Raw genomic sequence first — 23,567 nt, 5'->3', positions numbered from 1 at the left:
AATAAATTTATTTTCTTTTTAAAGATTTTTTTTTTAATTGGAAATCTAGGTATATAGAGAGGAGAGCCCAAGATCCTTTTCTAGTTCACTTCCCTAGTGTCTGCAATGGCCAAAGCTGAGCCAATCTAAAGCCAGGAGCTTCTTCAGAGTCTCCCATGTCGGTGCAGGGTCCCAAGATTTTCCCAGGGCACAAGGAAGGAGCAGGATGAGAAGTGGAATATCCGGGACATGAATTGGGATCCTGGCAGATTCAAGATGAGGATTTAGCCATTAGGCTATCGTGTCTTCATTCCTTCGTTCTCCCTCCTGTTGGTTCTTCTGGAGAATCCTGACTAATACATCACCTCCTATCGAAGAGCCAGACACTGACCGCTTGTATGTACTTGGGGCCCTGCCTGAATTGAGTCAGATCACACAGAGAATTACACTATCCTCCTAACTTTAGGCTTTCCACATGCCAGGATTAGACCATGCAGAATGACACAGGCAGGTGAAGCCTGATGCTTCCTTCCCTGTACTTAGTGCAGACAGCTGTCTGCTCAAACGCCCACCCTTAGCTTCCTCCCCAGGTCACTGCCTGGGATACAACAGCCTGTGCCACCAAACCTTCCTTGGTGAATAGAAAAGCACAAGACAGGCATTAAGACTTCAAGGAGGGCCTGGTGTGATGGTTCAATGGCTAAATCCTTATCTCACATACACCAGGATCCCATATGGGTGCCAATTTGTGTCCTTGCTATCTCTATTTCCCATTCAGCTCCCTGCTTGTGGCCTGGGAAAGCAGTAGGGGATGGCCCAGAGCCTAGGAACTCTACACCCATGTGGGAGACCCAGAAGAAGCTCCTGGCTCCTGGCTTCAGATGAACTTAGCTCCAGCCATTGTGGCCATCTGGGGAGTAAACCAGTATATGGAAGGTCCTGCTCTCTATCACTCCATAAACCTGACCTGCCTTCCCAATAAAAATAAAACAAAAATCTAAAAAAAGGAGACTTTAGGGAAAAACAGCCTATAGATATGTAACAGTATGTTTATATTTGAATCATTATACATACACATCTTTTTTTCTTCTGTAGAAGAGATAATTTTAAAATCCCACCACATTATAAATACCTGAAAATGCATATAAGTTTACATGGGTCTGTTGGTGCCATTACAGGCAAAACAGTCAAGTGCCATGTGCAAAAAGAACTTCACTAAGCTCCCTGAAGGTATATGCCCATAGATCCCTAGCCTGATGAGTCAGGGTTGCAGAGCCCCTAGCTTCCTCAGGCAAGAGCACCCTCCCTCATCTTAGCTTTGTCTCTTTTTCCTTTTGACTTGTTTGCTTGCTTACTTTCAACTGCTTGGCATCACCCAGTGACCTGGTCTTTCTTGTATTTGCCACGTAGAGCCAGGTTTCTGGAACATTGCAAGAGCTCAGAAAATAGCCCCCAAACAGTCTCACCGTATCAAGCATTATGTCTATCCCCCGACTCCTGCAGTGTGGCATGTAGGACCTGCACTTTTTGGTTTCTCTTTTTGTTTTATTTATATGATAGAGAGGAGGGAGGGAGGGATAGAGAGGAGAAGGATAGAGATGGAGGAAAGAGAGAAAGAGACAAACATAGACAGGTCTCTTGTCTGATGCCTCAGTCCCTAAATGTCTGCACCCACCTTGGGCTGGACCAAGGTGGAGCCTGGAACTCAACCCAGGACTCCCATAAGGGTTGGAATTAGTGAAGCCTGAACTCAAACCAGGAGGCAGGTGCTCTAAGTGGCATTTTACCACTGTACCAAATACCTGGTGCTGGGTGCCTATGTACATATTAGTTTCATTTTCCCAATAACACTATAAGGAAAGAACTCTTGCCCTCACCCTTGAAGGTTAGAAATTCAAGAATTGGGTTAGATTACATTAGCATTAGTCATTGAGTTTGATCTTTGCTTAGCTACTCAGCTCTTTTAGTCTGTTTCTTTTGGAGATTATAAGCCACATCAACCCTGACTATATAGTCACTGTTTTGGAGGTAGGATCCAAGTAAAATATTCCTTTGGAACTCTCACAGCACCAGGAGTAACTTATAAATAATTGTTGATTGATCCCATGGAAAGGCTTTGATATCAGGCGGCTGACCAGTCTTATGATGAGCTTTTCTCTTTGAGAGCCTCCAGATCCATGAATTGGCTCCAGGACGTGGGGATGAAAGCAAGTATTATGTTGGAGGTTAGGATTGGGCATCAAGTCTGCAACCCTGGGAACCTGCTTTGCCAGTAGCAGCAAACATGAGTCAAGTTCATGGTTAAAGTTCTTAATACTTTTTAACCTTCTGTGCCCTATACACAGAGACATGCAGTCAGCATGGATTAAGGGATCCCCAATTAACCCCCTACCTCTTAATATTTGGTCACCATGCAGGAGTGGGCTGCCAGGTACCGAAGATTAACTGGCAAGGATAATCTGCCTGGGCAGATTAGCTGGCCCAAGGTGGAGCAGCCGGTGTCCTGCTTCTGGGTGGTGCTTGGTGTGGGTCAGGGCAGTGGGAGTTCCATACAAGGCAGAGGTCTTGGGAGAATTTCATTCTATATGGCCTTTCATGAGCATGCCAGCTTGCTCAGGCTGCCCTAACCAAGGGCTACAACCTGGGGGGTTTGAACAACAGAAATGGATTATCCAGCACTTGCGGAAGCTGCAAGTGTGTGATAGGACTGGGCAAGGGTGGTTACTTCAGAGGCCTCTCCTACCAACTTGCAAATGGCTGGCTCTTCCCTGTGTCTTTGCATGGTCAGTCCTCTGTGTATCCTTGTGTTCAGCTCCTCTTGTTTCAAGAACATCGGTTGTGATTGAACTTGGATCACCCTGATGATCTCATTGCTACTTTGTTACCTCTTGAAAGGCTCTGTTTCCAAGTACAGTCACATTCTGGGGTGCTAGGGGTTAGGGCTACAGCATATCAAATTTGGCAGGGACACCATTTGGCCCGTAACAGTGAGATTCATTGGCATACTCCCCCAAAAATGTTTGTTAGAGACATGCAACCTCAGGCACCACTGACATCTGGTGCTGTCAAAGGAGTTTGTTTCCTATTGTGGCTGCATGAGCCATAAGAAAGGGCCTGACCCGGGGAGCAGCATGGCAACAGCAAGGTGCAGAAAGAAGCCACCATGGTGTGAGCAAAGGAGCTGAACACCAGGCCGACATACAGCATAGCACAGAGTCACTACTGGGAGTGAAGATAAGAGCTATTTACATACCTATGTATATAGTGGGCATGCTCACATAGGGTTTATTCCACCTGGACATATAGTGTATATGTGAGTAGAGACTGCAGGATATATGTATGTGTGTCATTATATGAAGTAAAAGAGATTTTTGGCAAGTTTGTGAAATGTGTTATAAAAAAACTATGCAGGAATTTCAGAGTGTTTACCTCAAAATATATCTCTTAATTCTCCCTTCCATGAATTCTTTGAAGAAAGTGTATGTTTACTACTTACATAGATTTTATAGTGTCCACAGTGATAAATATAAAAATATGTATGGTATGTATGTAGTAGTACAAATAGTGATTATGGTACATATGTTACATATGTGTACATACAGTGGGTACACAGTTCATATGTAACAATGTGGTAGCTATAACACTTTATGTATGTATATGGTACATACGAGTAGTGTATGTATAATGGCTATAGGATAATATGTACATTTTCAACTATTTGCTTCTCTGAAAGGTAGAGATAGAATCTAGAGATGTAGTTCCCATGCATTCATTCACTCTCCAAAGGACCACGGCAGCTGGAGCAGGGCCCAGCTTAAGCTGGAGCTGAGAACTCAGCCCAGATCTCCCACATGGAAGGCAGGAACTCAGGGGCCTGCTGCCTCCTGGAGTGAACATTAGGAAGAAGCAATAGCAGGATAATGTGTGTCTGGTGTATATGTAGTAGGAAATAGTGATTATTTCATGCATATGTAGCTTATGTATGTGTGCGTGGTATGCATTAGCTATAGCCACAGCATAGCTCCTGAATCTATAACTGCCCTCTCTTTGGATCATAACTGTTCATTATGACCCAGATGTGATTTTTACACCAATTTTAACTCCACAGCACTGTATCCACCCTGGATCTTTCTGTCTCCCATGTTTACTTCATTTTACAGTAATGACAACCCTCAGGAAAAGCACAGATTGGATTAGTGTACGGTACTGTTATCTCAGCACCCTGGGGAGTCCCAGCTGTGAACCACAGCTGGGAAAACTGGTGCAGTCCCATTCCCTTTGTTTAAATCAACAGTGACCTAAACAAATGAATTCCAGTGCCCAAGAAACGTAGTTGGAGTCATACTCTGAAAATTGAAAGGCACAGGCAAGAATGAAAGTTTTATGGTTCCCAACAGCTGAAGCTGTAAGCCACCATTCATTGATTTGTCTGTGTAGCCCTTAGAGCTCAAATTTCTCACAGAAATGGCCAAATGGCTTAAATGCAAATGCTACAGCTATTCCAGCGTTTCTATGGAACTCTGCTTTGTGATGGGACTAGACCTTGTGAGTCTATTCCTCATCTGATGTGTTCAAGTCAAACTTCAATGCAATGCATTTTTTAGCCTCCTAAAATGAGTAAGATGCAAGATGGTAATTCGAAGGAATCTCCAGAGCAGCAAAGGAAGAGTCACTTGTTCCCAGGAACCGATGACAGGTGCTTACAGAGGCTGGGAGGAGGTGGGGTGTTAGCACCCAGGAGGGAGAGGTAAATTCTGCTCAGTGTAGAGGGCAGGAATCAATAAAGCATCATTCCCTTCTGTAAGGAACATGGGAACTGGATCGTTCAGATTTTTTTTCCCCTTTGTTTTGCGTTGTGCTTTGGAAGGAGAGATTATGGAGGTTGGCCAAAAATGGCTGAAGAAAACACTTTGCTTTTGTGCTTGATGATACTGCAGGCCAAAAAAAAAAAAAAAAATCAGATATTGAGAGGGAAAGCACACTATACCCCATAAGAATGCTTAATTATTATTTGTTAATCAAAAGCTTTAAAAAATGCTAAAGGGAATGAAACTATTCATTATCCTTATTTGATCATTACACATTATACATGTCTTAAGTTAGCACACTGTACTCCATACAAAGGCACAATTAAATTCAGTTAAAATATATATTAATTTTATTTGAAGACCTAGATATCTGCTGGCTCAATACCCAAATGCCCAGCAATAGCCTGGGCTGGGCCAATCAAGAACCTGGAATTCACACTAGGCTTTTCATGTAGGTGACAGGGATCCAAGTCCTGAGTCATCATCTGCTGTCTTCTAGGATGCACATTAGCAGGAAACTTTATCAGAAGTGGAGCCAGAAACTCAAATATGAGATGCTGGTGCCCCAGCAACATCTTAACTACCATGCCAAATCTCTACTCTTATGTATAGTATTTTTAAAAAGAAGAAGTAAGACAGGAAAGCCTGGGGTTGGGCAGGTTTGAGAGGACTTCTTCTCAAAGAGTTATGGCCTATTCTCTGACTAGCAGAGGCCAGGGGAAAGTAGGATAAGAGTGGGGAGACACCCTGGCTAAAATGTATGACCTAACAAAACATTAACTGAAATGGTGAATTGGTGATGATGGATATGAATTTTTGGGTGGGCAGATCAATAATATTTTCTCTTTTTTGTAGTTAAAGAATTTTGCCCATTTTCTAGAATATTAGAGAATAGAGACCTAAGCATCGATTCTTTCCTGGGGTATACCTTAGCAATAAACTGGATGGGAAATAGTGGCAAGACTTGATCCCAGGCACTTAGATATGGAAGATACTGAATGTGGGTATTTTAAGCAGAGACTTAACTCTGCACCACAACATGCTTTATGCTCCTTCCCCCCCTCCCCCGCTGATTGAATAGTCTTTAAATAATCAAGTAACTGGATTATCTTATTTTGACCAATCCATGATGTTCTGTAGCTGTGGTTTGATAAACCTCTTGCACTGAGAAAACAGACCCACCCCAAGTTCTTTGACCAAGACTTCTTAGAACAGGCGTAACAGGCTCCAGCTGCAGATAACTGAAACCTAGAGTTTTTTTTGTACCTAGGCAAGTGTTACACTTGCACCAGTAGCTGGTGGCATTCCGGGCCTAGTTAATCTCCAAATTGTGTTAACTCTACCAGTTTGCCCATTTAGATACTATTCTTATTTATTTATTTTTTAAATAGAAGTGGGGAAGATGGGATATGGTGGGCCAGGACATCTCACTCTGGTCCCCAGGCAGCAGGGCTGCAGTTTGCCCTGGAGAAGGGGATCTGGGGACATATTGGAATGGGAAAGCAGAAGGAATGTTCAATAGGGGAGGAATGACTTCTGGAGTCTTCCATGGACTAGGCCGCTGTACTTACAGGTAGGCAAGGGAGCTGAGACGGTAGTTTAAAGAGGCAACCTGAGTCAGGCTAAGGTACCTGCCCATGTGGGAGACCTGGGCTGGGCTAAGTAGCATTGCCTGCCACCTACTGGCACATAGAAAAGCTGGGGTTGGAGGGCATGCCTGACTGGGCCAGTGTCAGAGTAGGGAGTGGACCAGGACCATGATGGGCTGGACCACAGCACCCACCAGAATGTGAGACAACTGGATCTGGGGGTAGATTGTACAGGAGCATTGTGGGTTCACCTATGTTGAACTGCATACCTACCAGTTTACACAGAGTGCTAGGACAGTGATGGGCTGAGGCAGGCTGGACCACAAAACTCACCTGAAAAGAACCTACCTGACACTCACTGGGGCTGGGAGGAGGCCAGGCAGGGCCAGGCTACAGCAACCACTGCCATATGCAAAGGCCTGAACTGAAGGTAGACCATGCCAAGCAGGGCTGCTGCCCCAACTGGCACATGTGAAATCTGTGGCTGGGAATAGGCCTGGTAGGGAATCTTGTGGAACTCTCCTACTAGTCTACAGTTCCTGCTGGGGAGCACAAGAGCCAGGGCTGGGGGTGTGCCAGGCCAGACAATTTTGCAGCACATGACTCAGGCTGGGTCAAAGCACTCACCTGCCTGCACAAGACCCAGGACTGGGAACGGCCTCATAGAAGAACTCTGGTGACTCCTCTGTTGGGCTGCAGCTCCCGTTGGTGAGTGCAAGAGCCAGGGCTGTGGGCCAACTAGGCTGAACCAGGTTGCAGCACCTGTGGGCATGCATGTGGGCTGGGTTTGGGGGACTGCCAGATTGGGCTAGGCTCCAGCACCTGCTGGTGATCAGAAAAGGCAGGATGAATGTGGGACAGGCTGAGGTTAGGATGTATTACCTGCTGATACATGAGAGCTGGATCTGGGGTTGGGACAGACTGTGCTAGGCTATAGCACCTACAAGCAAGAGCTGGGCCTAGGGGCTAGCTAGCTAGGCTGAACCGTAGTCCATGCTGGCATGCACAAGACATCGGGCTGGGAGCAGACCTGGTAGGGAAACTTTGGGGGCTCCCTTGCTGGGCTGCTGCTTCCACTGGTGAGTGTGAAATCTAGAACTGGGGACAGGCAAGGCTGGGCTAGTCTGCTGCACCTACTGGCATGCATGAGAGCCAGAATGGGTGTGGGCCAGTATCAGCTGACAAGTGCCAGTACTGAGTGTAAGTCATGTAAGACTTGGAGCACAGTACTTCCTGGTAGACACAAATTCCTGGGCTTGGGTGCATGCCTGACAAGGGACTGTGGGCACTCTCTAGGTTGTATCCATCACTGGTGAGCATAAGAACCAGGGCTTTGGGTGGACCAGGCTGGACAAGGCGGTAGCACCTGTTGGCATACATGAAGGCTGGGTCTGGGTCTGGGGGCAGGGTAGGCTGAGCTAAGCTGCAGCACTAATGAGTGTGCACAAGAGACAGATGAGAAGTAGGTTTGGCTGGACTCAGCTGTAGCAGAGGCTGGCATGTACAAACTCTAGAGCTGAAGGTTGGCCTGATGGGAGTTATCAGGAGTTGCCCCAACTAGACAGTTGTACTCACTGGTATGCATGAGGACTGGGTCTGTGGTAGGCAGGCTGGCTGGACAGTACCCAACAAATTTGAGGAGATAGGGGGTTGGGGCAGAAGTGACAAGACCACTGCATCCACTGGCATGTGTATTAGCTGGTAGAGGTAACAGATTGAATATGACCCTGCACTGGCTGGCACACTCAAGAATAAAGTCTGAGGACACTCCAGGTGAGATTTCTTGGGATTCCCCAACTGGATTGTCAGACTCATACCCTGGCCACAGGGAAAATCATAGGATGTATGGTCTCACCTTGCAGTGCATGTATTGTGACTGAGCCACCCCGGGTGCTAATGCCTGTGCAGTAGACAGCACAGAGGGACATTAAAGCCAGCTCATCTAGGCTAGTAGGGGACCTCAACTGCCTTGGATAGGATGGAGAGCAGAGCAGGCAGGGCAATTGTCCTGGCCAAGCTTTGCATCAGGTTCCTGGGTCTGTGGATGCACTAAGGTGGACTTTGGAACAAATATACCTTGGAAAGATTTTTCTCAACACTGGTGTAATGAAACCAACAATGTCTCAGAACTATCAAAACGACTCAAATAACATCCTCAGAGCATTCTTCCCCACATCGGTGTCTTGAGGGCATCATCAAAAGACATCCCCAGGTACTGATGTAATTTGACAGCAAGGAGTGGCATTCTCCCACTCCTTCCTTGTGGACTCCAAAAGCAGGAAAAAACCTGAAACATTTGTCCACCCACTTTGCTCCATACCTAAAGCTCCTCACCCTAATCAGACCCACATGCAATGCATCCCTCCCAACTATGTAAGGTACAAAAAAGAATGTAAAAATTATAAATGGAAATGGCGGTGGAGAAAGCATCCTCTGGCAGATTTCCTATTGAAGAGGGGCTGGATGAAGGAAATATATTAGGTTGCAAGATAACAATTTTGCTAACATTCAACCTACAACGTAATGCCTTTATTATTCCCTTCCCCCAAGCTCATGCAAACTATGTGAATTCATGCTACAGTTCTTGACTCTAAATTTAGAATTTCTCCAGAAAGCTTAGCAGAGCTTGCTGGCAGCTCTGTAAATATCAAGGACACCTACAATTACCTCCCCAACCTGAATCTCACAAACTGAGGATAATAGCTCACCTTTACAAATTAAATGGTGCAATGCTTTTAAATGCACTTTGCAAGGCACCTGCTGCTTATGCGATACCTGTGCATCTTTTTTCTTTGCAAAGACAATGATATTCATCGTCTCCCTTTACTCACATGATTCAAATGTTCTGAATCCTCTGAGAGGAAGATGCTGGAAGAAGTTAGGTGTGCAGGGGATTCAACAGGGGATGGAATATGTGAAAAAGAGGAGACAGAGCAGGAGGAGGCATGAAGAGCCATCAGACTTTAATGCTGGCCTGACACTGAGAGAGGAGAGGGAGAGGAAGAGGGAGAAGAGTGAGAGGGAGAGAAGAGAAGAGGGTGTGGGACGTGAGAGTGGGAGGGATTGGTGAGGCTGTGAGAAAATCTTCTGGGCAAGGAGTCATCCCTGAGTAAAAACTGCACTTTACAGGATCCTGTAATGATCGGGAGTAGCCTGACTCTGCTGGTCCTATGACCATCCTTTGTGTGAGCCACATTCCATCCAGAGGGAACAGCAACTGAGAATTCCCTACATTGTCTGCCACAGGTTTTCCCTGGAAGCAGAACTTAACCACCCTCCTAGCTGCCAGGAAGAAAAGAGGAATCTTCCTTCACAAATGTACAGAAAAACAGTAACAACCACCTCTACTGTTACTGTGTGTAGAGGCATTCTCATAGATTCCAGATCACAGCTCAAAGTGAAACCTTCAATAGCTGCACAAAATAACCTGGTACAGAGTCCCACTGGGACGGACTGGATTTCACCGCAGAGTCAGGAGGTAGAAAAAGTCTCTCACATAAGATTCAAACCCAAGGACTCGGGGACTGCTTGGCACATGCTGGGTTAATTTCAAATCCTGAGGAAATGCAAAGTGCGTCACACTGCAGAGGCTCTGTCACTGAGTGAATCAAGTCTGATAATTAATTCTCCACTTTTAAATGTGAAATGAGAAGTTCACCAGAGGCTGTGGCATGCGGGAGAATGACAGTTCTCAGGGATAAGCAGTGTGGGGCGTTGGAAGGCTTTGGGAGTGGAAACTTGCTGTTGCTCTCCACACCCCAAAGAAACAAAGCTTTAGGGGAGAGTTAATGGGGGCTTTGATTCTAGTGTTTTCACTGTGTTACTGGGTTCATGGAGATGTCATGATTGGGAGATTCCACCTTTGAGATGGTGGTCTCTGGTGCAGGTCTAAATTTTTTGGAGCTGTAGATTACATATTTTGAGGGATCATTTTAGAGAAAGGATAGAAACATAATGTATTAGGCAGGAATACAAACACTTAAAATGAGAAGAGAATTTGCAGCAAATTACAGATTAGAAATATCTGACAGGCAACACAAAAATCACATACTCCAGAAAATAACCTAGTATTTTAATGATAAAAGCGTCTGGTGCTCTTTTATAATGCTTATATTTTTGAGCTGTGCCATCCTCTTACAGCAATGCTTTTGCAGTGCCATTTTTGTAGAGACTGGAAAGGTAATTTGAACTTTCCTTTGTAGTTGACCACAAAAGAAAAAGTTTTGGTTGTTACTCAATATACATGCAACATGCAACTTCACATACTGAAGTGCATGCTGTTCATATTATTACCTAAAGGTATAGATCTTAGATACAGAAACTAATATATTTTGCTTCATATATTTTCTATAAAATGAATATTTTATGGTATGCTTATAATTGTGTATACTTTATTATTGGGTATATTTCTGTCAGGAGAAGCCTTTGATTTTGACTAAGCACCTATACAAAAGGCCAGAAATAAAATGATCAAGTTGGGGTGGGGAAAAAGTGTATTGTCTTATAAAATGTACGTCTCTTAATCTGGGAGGCTTCATACCAATTTGTAAGAAGCTTATCTTTTAGAAGTAATAGCTTAGTTTATATTCTGACCTCTTTTTGTGACTGACTCTTCTGAGGTACTTCAGAAAACCTTTGGAAAACTGGAATTAAAAATGTTTATTTTGATGTAAAAAATTAAAGTCTATGCATGTTATTTTCATTATGCACATTTCCTGTCAACTTTTGAATAACTTGCATTTGCATCAACTATTTTAAGGGAACACAGAACAGGTTAAACCCATTTGTGTACAACTGACTGGCTTACTCTCACTGAATTGTGCTGACAAGAACACAAGAAAGCACATGCTTTGTGTCTGATTAGAGACGGTGTTCAAGGAAAGCAAGAGGGCTTAAATTTTGGTTATGTGGTTTTGGGCTATTGGCCTTCAGGTGTACATCAACTATGGCCTCTGTTTTCACTTTTCTTTAACTGAACAGAGTCCTTTGCTCACATTTTGCGTGTGTGGGAATTGGAAGGATTCTTCCTAGACAAGCTTTTGGCTTGAGATGTTCCAAATCTTATTCCTTCTCTACCATGCCAACATATGCAGTGCAAGGTGCCAGAGGACGTATTCCAAAGCTAACATGACTGCACCCCTCCACATCATGCTGAAGGCCGTTCTTTGGTCTTTCTGGAAATCATTCTTAGCAATGTGCCATCATTCATCACTTGACTGTGCATGGGAGTGACTGTGAAAGAACTCGTAAATATGTCCTAGATTCTTATTAAGTGTATCTCAGTTTAATCCCTGCTTTGTGGGATACTCAAAATGCTTGTAGATTCTGGTAGAAAATGGATTAACAGGACAGCTCATGGTTAAAATATAGTGTGCAAATTTGCCAAAGTATCTGTCCACATGAACATGTTGCCAGGAAACAGCCATGTAAGTGGGGTAGGGGATTCTCAGTAAATGCACTTCAGGGTGGAGACCAAGGAAAAGGGCTTGGGATATGGAGAAAATTTTGATAGGAGACTAAATCTGAAACACTGATATTGAGGCTGCTCCTACTTCATGCAAAATGTTCCTGGACATTTGCTAAAGGATTGTGAGAAAATATCAGAGTTTGCTTAGAAGATCTAAGGGTAGAGAAAGTGATTTGATTTTAGATTGCTCAAAAATAACAGAATCCCAAATGAAACATTCTCATTCTAGGTATGATATTTAGATTTGCCCATGCAAAAACATGCATTACAAAGGCTCCATCACGTTGGGTTCCTCACATGCAGTTCTATGAGCTGGAGTCAACCAATAACACCGATTTCTTGTGTTTCAGTTCTGCTGATGCAAACAGCTGTATGACTACATGGCTATATTTATGCTCACATTAAGGACTGCATGATGTATACATGTTTGTGTTTGTAATAATTTTCCTCTTGTTGAAAAGCTAAACGCAAGACTGTTACAAGAATTATTCTATTCCTTGCTCTTCTGACTCAATAAAATAGGGGTTCTTCAAAAAGTTCGTGGAAAATGAAATGGAAAGATAAGTTTATTTTGGTGTAAGCAAAATTGAAGTCATGCAGTAGTGTCACATAATGCAGACTTGCACGGATTGTTGGGAGACCTTGGTATGTATTAATTTCATTTTTTTGCACCTAAGTAAACTCACTTTTTGATTCCAGTTTCCATGAATCTTTTGTAGTATTATATATTTCAGAAATTGTACCTCATAAAATTTTTTTACAGTGTCATAATGATTCATGGAATAATCCATATTCATATGACCTTATTGGTGGTCATATGTTCATTTGTGACTTGCTCTAATATCAAAGCTTCAGTTCGCATACTATACGTTATTCCTTATGGGCAGCTGTTCTGCTCATATACATTCTTAGATTTGGAGTTGAGAGATGACGTGTGTCTGTAACTTCCATTACAGAATGCTTCACTGGCATCCATAGAAATTGTGCTGGTACTTCTTTCCCTCCATCTTTGCAAGCAATATCTCTCTTAAAACTTTTAACCTTTCCACTCTGATGGATTTAAAAAAATATCCAACTGTGATTTCAGTAAACATTTCCCTCTGAATGCATGTTTCCGATTCTACTTCTGTCATCACATCTTTGGTCTCCTTTTTCCACTTTTAAGGGCCCTTGCGATTACATTGGGCCCACATCAACTTTGGGGCTAAAAGATTAGTATTTTGCAGACATTAATTTTGTTTGCAATGGACCATCTTTTCTTGTTTCAGTGTTCTTCTTTTCTTTTTAAAAATGATTTATTATATTTATTTTGAAGTCAGAAGGAGGTAGAGAGCTTCCTCTGCTGGTTTGCTACCTGGATGACTGTAATGGCCAGTGCTTGGCCTGACTGAAGCCAGGAGCTTTATCTGGGTCTTCCATGTGAGTGACAAGGATACAAATGTTTAGGTCACCTTTGTTACTTTTACCAGGCTGTTAGAAGGGAACTGGATCAAAAGTGGAGCAGCTGGGACATGAACTGGTCCTTATGTGGGATGCTGGTGTTACAAGTGGTAGTTTTATGTTATGCCACCATGCCAATCCCCATTTTGTTCTTGTCTGGTGTTGTATACATTCCCTACACTCTCCCTGCCCCTCCCATCCATGTTTGATCTTTCTTACTGTTTTGTGTAAGTTCTTTGTATATTGGAAAAAGGAGTTCTTGAGATGTGAAGTACATGTGGTTCCCCTCAGTCTCTTCCATGAAGTTTGGTCTGGATATGATTTTGCATGTGATGGTTCTTGAACCATCATCTTCAGTTTTGTGTAATAGAATGTATTTAGTTTGTCTTTTTAATTTGAGGTCTTTGTGCCATTTTTTGGCTTTCATTGCTCTGGGATTATAAAAGAATTTCACTTGGATTTCTTCTGCTTTTAGGGTTTCATTTTGCTTTTAATGTTTAAATATTGGAAATACATGAAGTCTATTTGGTTTGAGATAAATTATTTGGCTCCAACTCTTCTCTCTTTTTTTTTTTAACTATATTTATTTGAAAATCAGAGTTACTGATATATATATACAGAGAGAGGGATATCAGTCTTCTTGATGGTTCACTCCCCAAATGGCCATGGGAGCTTGCACTGGTCTTGGCCAAAGTCAGGAGATAGGAGTTTGAGTCGAGTCTCCCAAGTTGGTACCAGAGTCCAAGCACTTGGGCCTTCCTCTGCTGCATTCCCAGATGGTTAGTAGGGAGCTAGATGGCAAGTAGATCAGTTGGGGCTTGACACTCATGTGGGATGCTGGTGGCAAGGGTGTGGCTTTACCTACTATACCATTTTGCCAACCTCACTCCTTGCTTTTTAAGATTTATTCATTGGAAACGTAGAGCGACAGAGAGGAACATGCACACAAATGTGTAAGTATACACACACATACAGAGTGGTAGGGAGGAAGGAAGGAAGACTTACAGATCTTCAGTCCTCTGGCCCATTTCCCAAATACCCATAGCAGTCAGATGTAGGCCAGGTGGAAGCCAGGGACCTAAGCCCATCTTGCCTTTTCCATGTGTGGCAGGGACCCAAGGACTTGAGCAATTCTTTATTGCCTTCCCAATGGATCAGCATGGAACTGGGTACATTACAAACAGCCCCTTATCTACTGCCCTCCCAATGCTCTCCCAAGTCAATGTTTTTGATCTGTCCGTTTATTTAGGAACTAATACCACACTGGCTAGTATCTACATTTAATTCTCTGGTAAAGACAGCTCCTCTTCATTATTTTCCTGGCCATTCTTATTCGTTTTCTTATATGGAGATAGAAAAATTTTGTTCATTAAAGACAGTCCCAAAACAAAGCAAAGCAAAATTCCACTGATATTTCCTTGAATTATGCTAAATTTATGCACTGAAGGAGAACACATGCCATTTTGTGCTGGAGAATCTTCTGAGAATGTAGTAGATTTTATTTCTCCAAATCTTCTGTCTTGAGTTTCCCATTTTAAGTGAGACTTTAGTGCATGAATTATTGTCATGTGTACCAGTGTGTTTATAGGATCATTCTTTAGAATGGAATTGTCTTTATATCATAATTTTTTGGTTACCCTTATTTCTAGGATTTTTTAAATTGCAGTCATCCTAAGTAGATTCATTTCTTAAATTCTCATTCTAATACGCAGGTCCTTGGTTTCCATGCATTACAGTTTTAAACAATCACCTTCTTGAATGCTTCTTGTTTAACAATTTGTCTTTTGGCTTTCTCAGTTTTTTCGTGTGAACATTGTTTTACTTTACTAATAATTGTCATTTTATACTTGCCTTTTTAATTGTTCTACCTTTAGTTCCATTGTGCTGTTTGGCCTCATTGACCCATGGCCTAGAACAACAGTAAATAATTGAAAGGCTGGAGGACAGCCTTGACATCTTGCTTCCAGCCCGCCTAGGAGCACTCCTAGTGTTTCATCAGTAAGCCGGTCTTTGGGCTGGGAGGGAGAGAGTAGTTTATGTCATCATCTTAAAGGCATATACGACTATTTCTTGAGTTAAGGGTTTATACCAGTCATAAACATTAATGAGGCACTCAGCTGGTTGTGTATCTGATGAAGTGTTGGATAAAGAATCTTAATCCACTGGTTTTGGTATGTCAAATTTTCTAAGTGTGTAGAATTTCTGAGGTCTGTGCTCGGAATATCTTAGAACAAAGGATCTCTTGACATGCTTCCTACTCCCTGGGCCCTGCTGCTCCCCCACCCATCAGAAACTTAGCAAGAAGGACACTGACACAGGCAAGGGAGAAGTGGTTCCATATGACCTGTTACTGTCCTGCTCCTGCTATAACAGATCACCACAAGCCTAATGTCTTAAACACACAGCTATATTACATGTGTATAGTTCACAAATCTGAAATAGATTTCACTGGGTTAGCGTCCAGGTGTTGGTAGAGCTCTGCTCTTCCCTGGAGCATATTGGGGAGATTTCTCAGCATTTGGACACACTTTTCCTGCTTTTAAGGTGGGGTTCACAGCCCCTCCATCCACCTTCAAAGCCAGCAACACAGTGTCTCTGTGACCATGCTTCTGTTGTCAGACTGAATTCCCTGACTCTCTCCTCTCCTGCCTCTTCATCCACATTGAAGGACTTTGTGGCATTGTCTCTTGTATGTAACCTAACATACACAGAAGTGCCTTGGATTAGGAAGAAAATGACTTTGGAAGCCATTTTTTCCATGTGGAGATGTAGGGAGGAAATAAAATCTGGGGGAACTATGTAAAAAGAGGTGTCAGCAACTGGGGTGACTCTGCTACCTGGGAGCCCAGCTGGTGTCTGATGGCTCCCCTCACATCCCACTGACCTGTGGGGGACTCTGCCTGGCCCTTGTAAGGGAGTGGAAATTACCAGTCTTCCTATCAGTAACTGGGTCGGATGGACACATATGCTGGACCTGAGACATGGGTCTACTGGCCTTTAGGTGTATGGAAGTCACTGTTCTAATGGTTCAGTGGGACTCTTCCTGATGATGACTATGGGTACAATCTAAAGTAAAACTCCTCACATTGGTATTGGTGAAGATCATTTCAATGATGCTAACAAAAACATTTAATTCTTGCTTTCCAGCAGTTTTTTTAAAACGTTTTTTTTTTGTCAGAAAGGCAGAGCTACAGAGAGAAAAGAGAGAGATTGATTTTCTATCTACTTTTTTTTCTTGATTAATTTCTTGGTTTCTTTTTTTACATTTTATATTTTATTATTATATCATTTTATGATACAGTTTCATAGGCTCCTGGTATTTCCCTTATCCCCCCATTCCCTCCCACCTAGTTCCTCTATATCATTACTAAATAGTTCTTCATACAGTCATATGTCCATCATTGCGGGCATGGACAATGGCAGAGGGTCAGCATCCTGTTGTCAAGATATAGTAAACAGTTTCATTGTAAGTCCATCTTTGTGTGGAAGTAGAAATGCATACCACACTGCATCCTCACCTCTGGATATGTTAGTCTCACAGCTACTGTACATCCCCTCAAATGAAAAGTCCTAATACAAAATCAACAATAGAAAGAAAAATAGAAATTTACAATGCCATGAAGTTAAATAACATGTTACTAGATATGACAGTCTCCATTACACAGCTACTATACATCCCCTTAAATGAAAAGCCATAAAACAAAATCAACATCAGGAAGAAAAAAGAAATTAACAACATCATGAAGTTAAATAACATGCTACTAAATGACTAATGTGTAGCTGAAGAAATGAAAATCAAGAACCTTCTTGAAGAAAATGATGCCACGGCATGATTTATGAGTCATTGAAGAATTTAATAAGAAGAAAGTGTTTTGGTGAGATGAAATTAACAGAAAACAACAAAACCCATGCAATATAGTTTCTGCTGATTTTTGTTGGTGAAATGTGTCTCTTCTAGACAACAAATAGATGGGTTTTGTTTTTTTAATCCAGTCTACTAATCTATGATGTTTGATTGAGCTTAAGTAATATTCATTGTACCTCTGTCTCTTCTTTTGCTCTTGGTCATTGTCCTTCTGGTTAGCAGAGTCTTCTCCTTGGGGCAGGTTTCTAAGCTGTGTCACAATGGGTCTACAGTTTGATTTTACTTATTGCAGTTGGTACACAACTTTTTGCTTGTAGCCAATTGTGCCACTCCCTCAGTGAGTCCAGTTCTGGGTTCTTATGTTAGATTTCCACAGAGAGCTCCGTAGCCCCAGCTCCTGGCTCACCGGTCTCCATCTCCTGTGATACTGTGCTGAGGCTGTACTGTTGTCTGTACAACCTTTCTCCCACTTCGAGCAGGTTTCAGGAATAGGGAGACACCAGGTGTCCTATATAGCTAGGTTGTTGGTAGTGCTGATCTTGTCGGAACCTGTTGGACGTTAGGTCTGGGTGCCACACGGACCTATCTTGACCCGTACAATGCTGTAGTAAGTATTATTTTCCTGTGGGACCAGTGCAATGCACTGAGTTCAGTGAGTTCTCGCTGAGCTCAGCACATGTGCAGTTCATTGGTGTCCCCTGCAGTTCTAAAGTGTTTGCCACAGTGTACAAAATAGCGCCAGATGTACCAGTTCTAGAGTTCTTGATCTGTTGGCTGTCAGATCTGAGGGCTACCCAGACCTGTCTTGGGTGGAACCTGTAGAATGCCACATTGCTGCAGTTCACTGAGTCAGAAATGAGTTCACTCCCAGCTCAGCATATGCTCAGTCCTTTCTCTTGCTTTGCCTCATTACACAAAATGGCACCCAATTCAGCTCTAGGGGGCTGACTGGGCTATGAAATCCACCCTGTTCTCCACTGCCTGCCTGGGATCTGCTGCTCTGTCTCTGCTCCTGGTCAAATCAAACGGACCAGCAGGATGGACAGTTCTTTGTCTGGGTTCATCTCCAAAGCTCCCAGGTTCCAGGAATAGGGAGACACCAGGTGTCCTATATGTCCTAGTGAAAGTCCCTTCCCACCTGGTTGCTGGTGGAGTTCAGATGGCCGTTAGCTCAATGCCGTTGGAGTATCAGTCAGGGCAACACCATACCATTGTGTCTGCTGCTTTCCTGTGTCTGTCAGTCTGTAGGTACCTCTCTGCTTTTGTTCTGTCCTCTACTATTTCCTGGAATGTGTCCTCTCTGCTTCATCCTGATTAAATGTTTTTCTGTCCGTTTAACCATGTCCTTACCCTATTTCGCCATCTTGATTCTCCCGATTTTCGATCTACTTTCTAGTTCATTCCCCAAATGGCCACAGTGGCTGGAATTGGAAGCCAGGAGCCTCTTCTGGATTTCCCATGTGATTGCAAAGGCTCTAAGATTTGGGGCAGCCTTTGCTGCTTTCCCAGGCTGTAGCAGGGAGCTGGACTAGAAGTAGAGCAGGTGGGCCATGAACTGATGCTGTTACAGAATAACTGGAACTTTAGGCAAAGGCCAATCCTACTATACCACCCTGCTGTCCTCCATCCCCATTGGATTTTTTTCCAACAATGAGTTAAAGGCAGAATGCATTATCAAGTCAAATAATTGCATGATGACCCATGAGTGAGGATGACATTCTGATTGAATTGAATAGTGGTGACTCAAACAGCTGGTACAACTTCAGCTCAGGAAGAAGGCTTAGAAATCTTGACAGTGTGGGAACTTCCTGACTATTGTAGCCATTTGAGGGATGGGAAATAGCTTTCTCTATGGGTGTCTGTGTTTCTGTCTCTGTTGCTCTTCCCCCCCACCCCCCCGAATATGGACATTGAGGGCCTGAGGACTTTTGAGATGTCGCTAGGTCTCAACAATCTCATATGGGAGTTGGTGAGATCAGATCCTGCATTGGCAAGCAAGCCATGTTACCAGGTGAGGGGAAGGGTTAACAGGATCAGTCTCCCCAGGCCACTGTCTTTGTGGAGGTCTTGGAAACAGAGCGGAGAAAAGTGATATATACCAGAGTTCAGGGTCAAGTGTTGCCAAAGTGAATGCCAAAGGATGGTTTGTAATCTTGATGGCACCTGGGCTTGGCTTCATTTGATAAGGCTTGATGAAAGGGGACTGCTAACTAACTGAGGTGGATTCTTTTTTTTTTTTTTTTCTTAACTTGGGGATCTTTATTGTGATAGGAAACGATGTTTACAATGATGCTGAGAACCTGCGCTTTTCTTCATCTTCATCTTCACTGACAGCCTGTGCTGTCAGTGTCTGTGTGCTCTATATGCTTTATTGCTTGTTTTCTGGACTTGCCTCCTGCCTGCTTTCCTTTACTGCATAGCTTTTGTAATGGAGGAGTCAAGGGAGATTCCTGTGCTACACATGAAGAGTCGCAGTCAATATGTTGTCAGTTTTATCTTGGACTATTCCGTGTGCCTTTGATGTCAGGGAGCCTACATGAAGCTAAATGTCTGATTAATCATTCATGTAGATTCTGGAGTATGTGGAGTCCTTACTGCACAGAGAGGCGATGCGTTACTGCCTTTCCTGTTGGGCTGTCAGAGCACAAAAAGGAACAAATCAAAGCTGCTTAGGCTAATCTGCAGTGCTTTAATTTATTTTTAATAAAAATGCTAAAAGATCCCAAATTTTATCAGGATCTCAGTGTCCTTGTTTTATGGGTGTCAGCTTTCATGATTGTCCCTGATTGGTAGCTATGAGTACAGAGTGCTGATGTAGGCTATGCTGCCTTTCTCAACTAGAAAAATTAAAGAAAAATACTTCCAGCTTGTTTTATGTGTGTTGGACTGTAGTATTTACCAAGCACCGTTATAATAGAATATCTCATAAGGGTCCTGCAAGTCAAGGAAACTGTTCATGGCTCTTAGGGACTGTGAATCCATATTAAAATGTATGTGATCCATGTGCCTGCATCACTATAGAATTTGCATGATGATTTATAATTCATAAAACCCTCTTAGAAATATATCCACTCAAGGAAAGGAAATTGCTTAATGCCTCTGCTCTGTTGGGTATAAATAAATACAAAATGGGGCTTTAATTCATCAGGCTTGTTTCCTCTGTTCAATTAAGATTCTTTACTTAAAACCTGAACACCAGGAGAGGTGGCACTTGGCTGAGGACCACTGGTTTGCGTCGGGAAGGATGGCAGTTTTTTGCTGTTACAAATCAACTTCTCAGCTCTACCAAAGTTTTCCTTTGGTATCTTCATGATTTCTTGCAGCTTGTAGGCTAGACCCTCTCTCGAGTAAGCTGCCATTCCTCTGCCTGAATTTGTCACCCAGAGTTTAGTCATTCTTCCCATTTTTCCAGTCACAGGTCAATGGCCCTTCACCTGAGACACCAGTGAATGCCTGGTAACTCACAAAGCCTGGGACAGGGAATCTGCCTGCTGGAGGCTGCCTCTCACTCACTGGCACCATTTCTGAATTCAGTTATATTTTGGGAACTTATTTATCCCAAATGGTAAACTGCGTCTTTTTCTCAGCATTTTCTTTGTATATCATCACAGTTCAACAGAGATGGAAAGCATCGCAGTATGGCTTGGGTGTAGTTTATTCCCATGGGTTCAAGTCCTGGCAGCCTGGGTTCTTGTGTAGTGGTATTAAGATAGTGAGGCCCAAGAGGTAGTCTCAGGTGGGAGGTGGTAAGGTTGTCAGGGTTGCAGCCCTTGGAAGGGAGGAGTGCTGATCTCACAGCGAGTGTGAGCTCTCCCCCAAGGACACTGTGCTCAAAGCAGCAGGATCAGCTTCTCACCCGTCTCTGGCTTGCTGTCTCACCACATGACCACTCTTTTATTTCGAAAGTGTTACAGAGAGGAGGAGAGACAGAGACAAAGATCTTCCATCTGCTGGTTCATCCCTCGTATGGCCACAATGGCCAGCGCTGAGCCCATTTGAAGCTAGGAGTCAACAGCTTTTTCTGAGTCTTTCATGTAGGTGCAGGATTTCATGAACTTGAGCCATTCTCTGCTGCTTTTCCAGGCCATAAACAGGGAGCTGAATTGGAAGTAGATCAGCCAGGACAGAAACTGGCACCCTTATGGGATACCAGCACCTAGGTGGAGGCTTAGCCTGCTACACCATGGTGCCAGTCCCCATTTGATTACGCTTGCATGCACTTTTGCTGTTGGAGTATTATCTAACATGTGGTCCTGCAGCTGAGCAGGGGCTGACAGCATGCCTTTTAACCTCCCAGACTGCTAACTGAATAAGTCTCTTTTCTGTATAAAGTACCCAGTTGTAGATATTTTGTGATAGTAACAGAAAATGGACTAACATGCACAGTTAAACTCTAATTCTTTCCCTCAGCCCTTCTCCTACCTATTGGAGGTGTCTGACCCTGCACTCTGGTCCATGTTTTTTCTCTTTCTGTCACTGGCTCTGTATTCGATGCTGATAGAATCTGTGTCATTAACTCAGTAATAATGATAACAAAGCAATGAAGCAAAAAGTATTTCAAATGTTTACTTCTCAGAACTTACACATTTGCTCTACTTTTTTTTTTCCCTAAAGGAAGGATTTATTTTAAAGGTTAAGTTAGAAAGATCCTCTACCACTGGTTCACTCCCCAAAAGGCTACAACATCTGGGGCTGGGCCAGGACAAAGTTAGAAGCCAGATGCTTCTTACAGGTCTCCCATGCACATGACCCCCTGGGTCATGCTCTTCTGTTTCAGAAATGCATCAGCAGACAACAACTGGTCGAAAGTGGATCTGCTAGGACCTGAACCAGTGCCCGTACTGATGCTGGCACTACAGGTGGTAGTTCAACTTGTTATAACACAGCACAAGCTCCTCTGTCTTAAATTATACTCGTGGTTAACCATAAGACAAAATGCCCCTTCAACATGTTTGCCTTCTTCCTCTTAATAATAGACTCATTTAAGTTTTGGTTAGGCACATGGATCCCAATTCCAATCTCTGATGGCAGCCTCCCTTGCAGTTATGTCTGACCATATATGATGTGTCTGAGCCAATGAGATGTGAGTGGATGTAATGTGAACAACATCTGGTTTTCTACTTAAAAGTGTTTGCCTTGGAGCAGGCTTGTAAGTCGCATGTTGAGGGATGTGGAATGGCACCAACCTCTTCTTCAACTAGCCACAGGCCACTCAGTTGTGGACTGTAGTGCTTGGCACGGTCACTTGTCTGTTCTTGATTGTTGTAAAAGTTATTAAAATACTGCATTCCTTATTGTCAGAGAATGTAATTTATTTAAATGAAAGCTGTGTATGTAAAGACAAAGGTTATAAAGACAAGTGATTTTTAATTGGTCCTCCATATTTATTCTGTCTTGAATCCAATCTCCAAATGATTGCCACAGAAGGTTATTGTGTTGGCTAAAACCTACTGGGTACTAGAGGTGTGACATGGCAGCTTAAGCTGCCACCTGCAATTCTGGCATTTCATATGAGTGCTCATCAGAGTCCTGGCTTCTCCATGTCTAATTCAGCTCCCTGCTAGTGTGCCAAGGAAAACAGAAGATGGCCCGAATGCTTAGGGCCCTTCCAGCTTTGTGGGAGGCCTGGCTGGAGTTCCAGGCTCCTGGATTCAGCTTGATTAAGCCCCAGTTGCTGTGGCTTTTTGGAGAATGAACCAGAACATGGAGGATCTCTGTCTTCTGAGTCTCTAGGAATTTTACATTCTAAACTCAGTGTGAGATAGGGGGTCACGTCAGGATTTGTTCTAACAGTAAATCAAATATTAAGGCTTTGGTCTTCTCTCATAGCAAGAAATCTGGAAGGAGGTATGTCCAAGACTGGATGAAGAACTCAGTGATGTGAAAACCTTATTTTTGCTTCAATTTTTTTTGGCTTTTCCCTCTTGTTAGGAGAGGCTGCAAGAACTGGAGGCCTCATGTCCTTTCCCCTCCCCAGATGTGGGAAGGCGAAGGAGCTCTGCCGTTGGTTTTCATCGGAGTGAGGAGAGGAATCTTCCCCAGAGTCTCCTGGCAGACTTTCCTCAGGCTCTTTTGGCCAGACATGAATCACATGTCCATGTCCTGGCCACCACTTAGCTGGGAAGTGGACAGTGTCTTGTGGAAGGAAACTGCCCATGTTGCACTTAGGAGAAGGTCTGGCAGCCAAGACATGCTTCAGGAGCCTCTCATACTTCTCAGTACATTGAAAAAAAGCATTTTCTGTGACACTAAGTCCCGTTTATAAATATCTTTTGAATTTCTGTTATTTATTGATCAATGAACCACTAACCAAACAACATTTAGTATTTTGATAAACCATGACATTTAAAAAATTTTGATTTTATTTAGAAATATCCTTCATAATGCTAATGACATGCTCATTTACATATTGAGCAATT

At 43.1% G+C, this 23,567-nt stretch overlaps 1 protein-coding gene across 3 annotated transcripts in view; it reads left to right on the top strand.

Moving 5' to 3' along the window:
• The window catches only part of INTS6 (integrator complex subunit 6), a 142,943-nt gene extending 120,785 nt beyond the window's left edge, over nt 1-22,158 (top strand). For 2 of the 3 annotated variants that reach the window (XR_005884945.1, XR_005884947.1), the window contains 2 exons: nt 20,561-20,713; nt 21,926-22,158. The gene's annotated coding sequence lies outside the window, so the exon portion shown is untranslated. The remainder of the gene's footprint in view (nt 1-20,560; nt 20,714-21,925) is intronic. The other variant, XR_005884946.1, reaches the window with a different exon arrangement.
• Nucleotides 22,159-23,567: the final 1,409 nt, after the last annotated feature.

Source organism: Ochotona curzoniae, unplaced genomic scaffold (genome assembly GCF_017591425.1).
Source record: "Ochotona curzoniae isolate NIBS_2020 unplaced genomic scaffold, NIBS_Ocur_1.0 contig_64, whole genome shotgun sequence".
Taxonomy (NCBI): Eukaryota; Metazoa; Chordata; class Mammalia; order Lagomorpha; family Ochotonidae; genus Ochotona; species Ochotona curzoniae.
The sequence above is the reverse complement of the archived record's forward strand: the minus strand, read 5'-3'. Positions and strand labels throughout refer to the sequence as shown.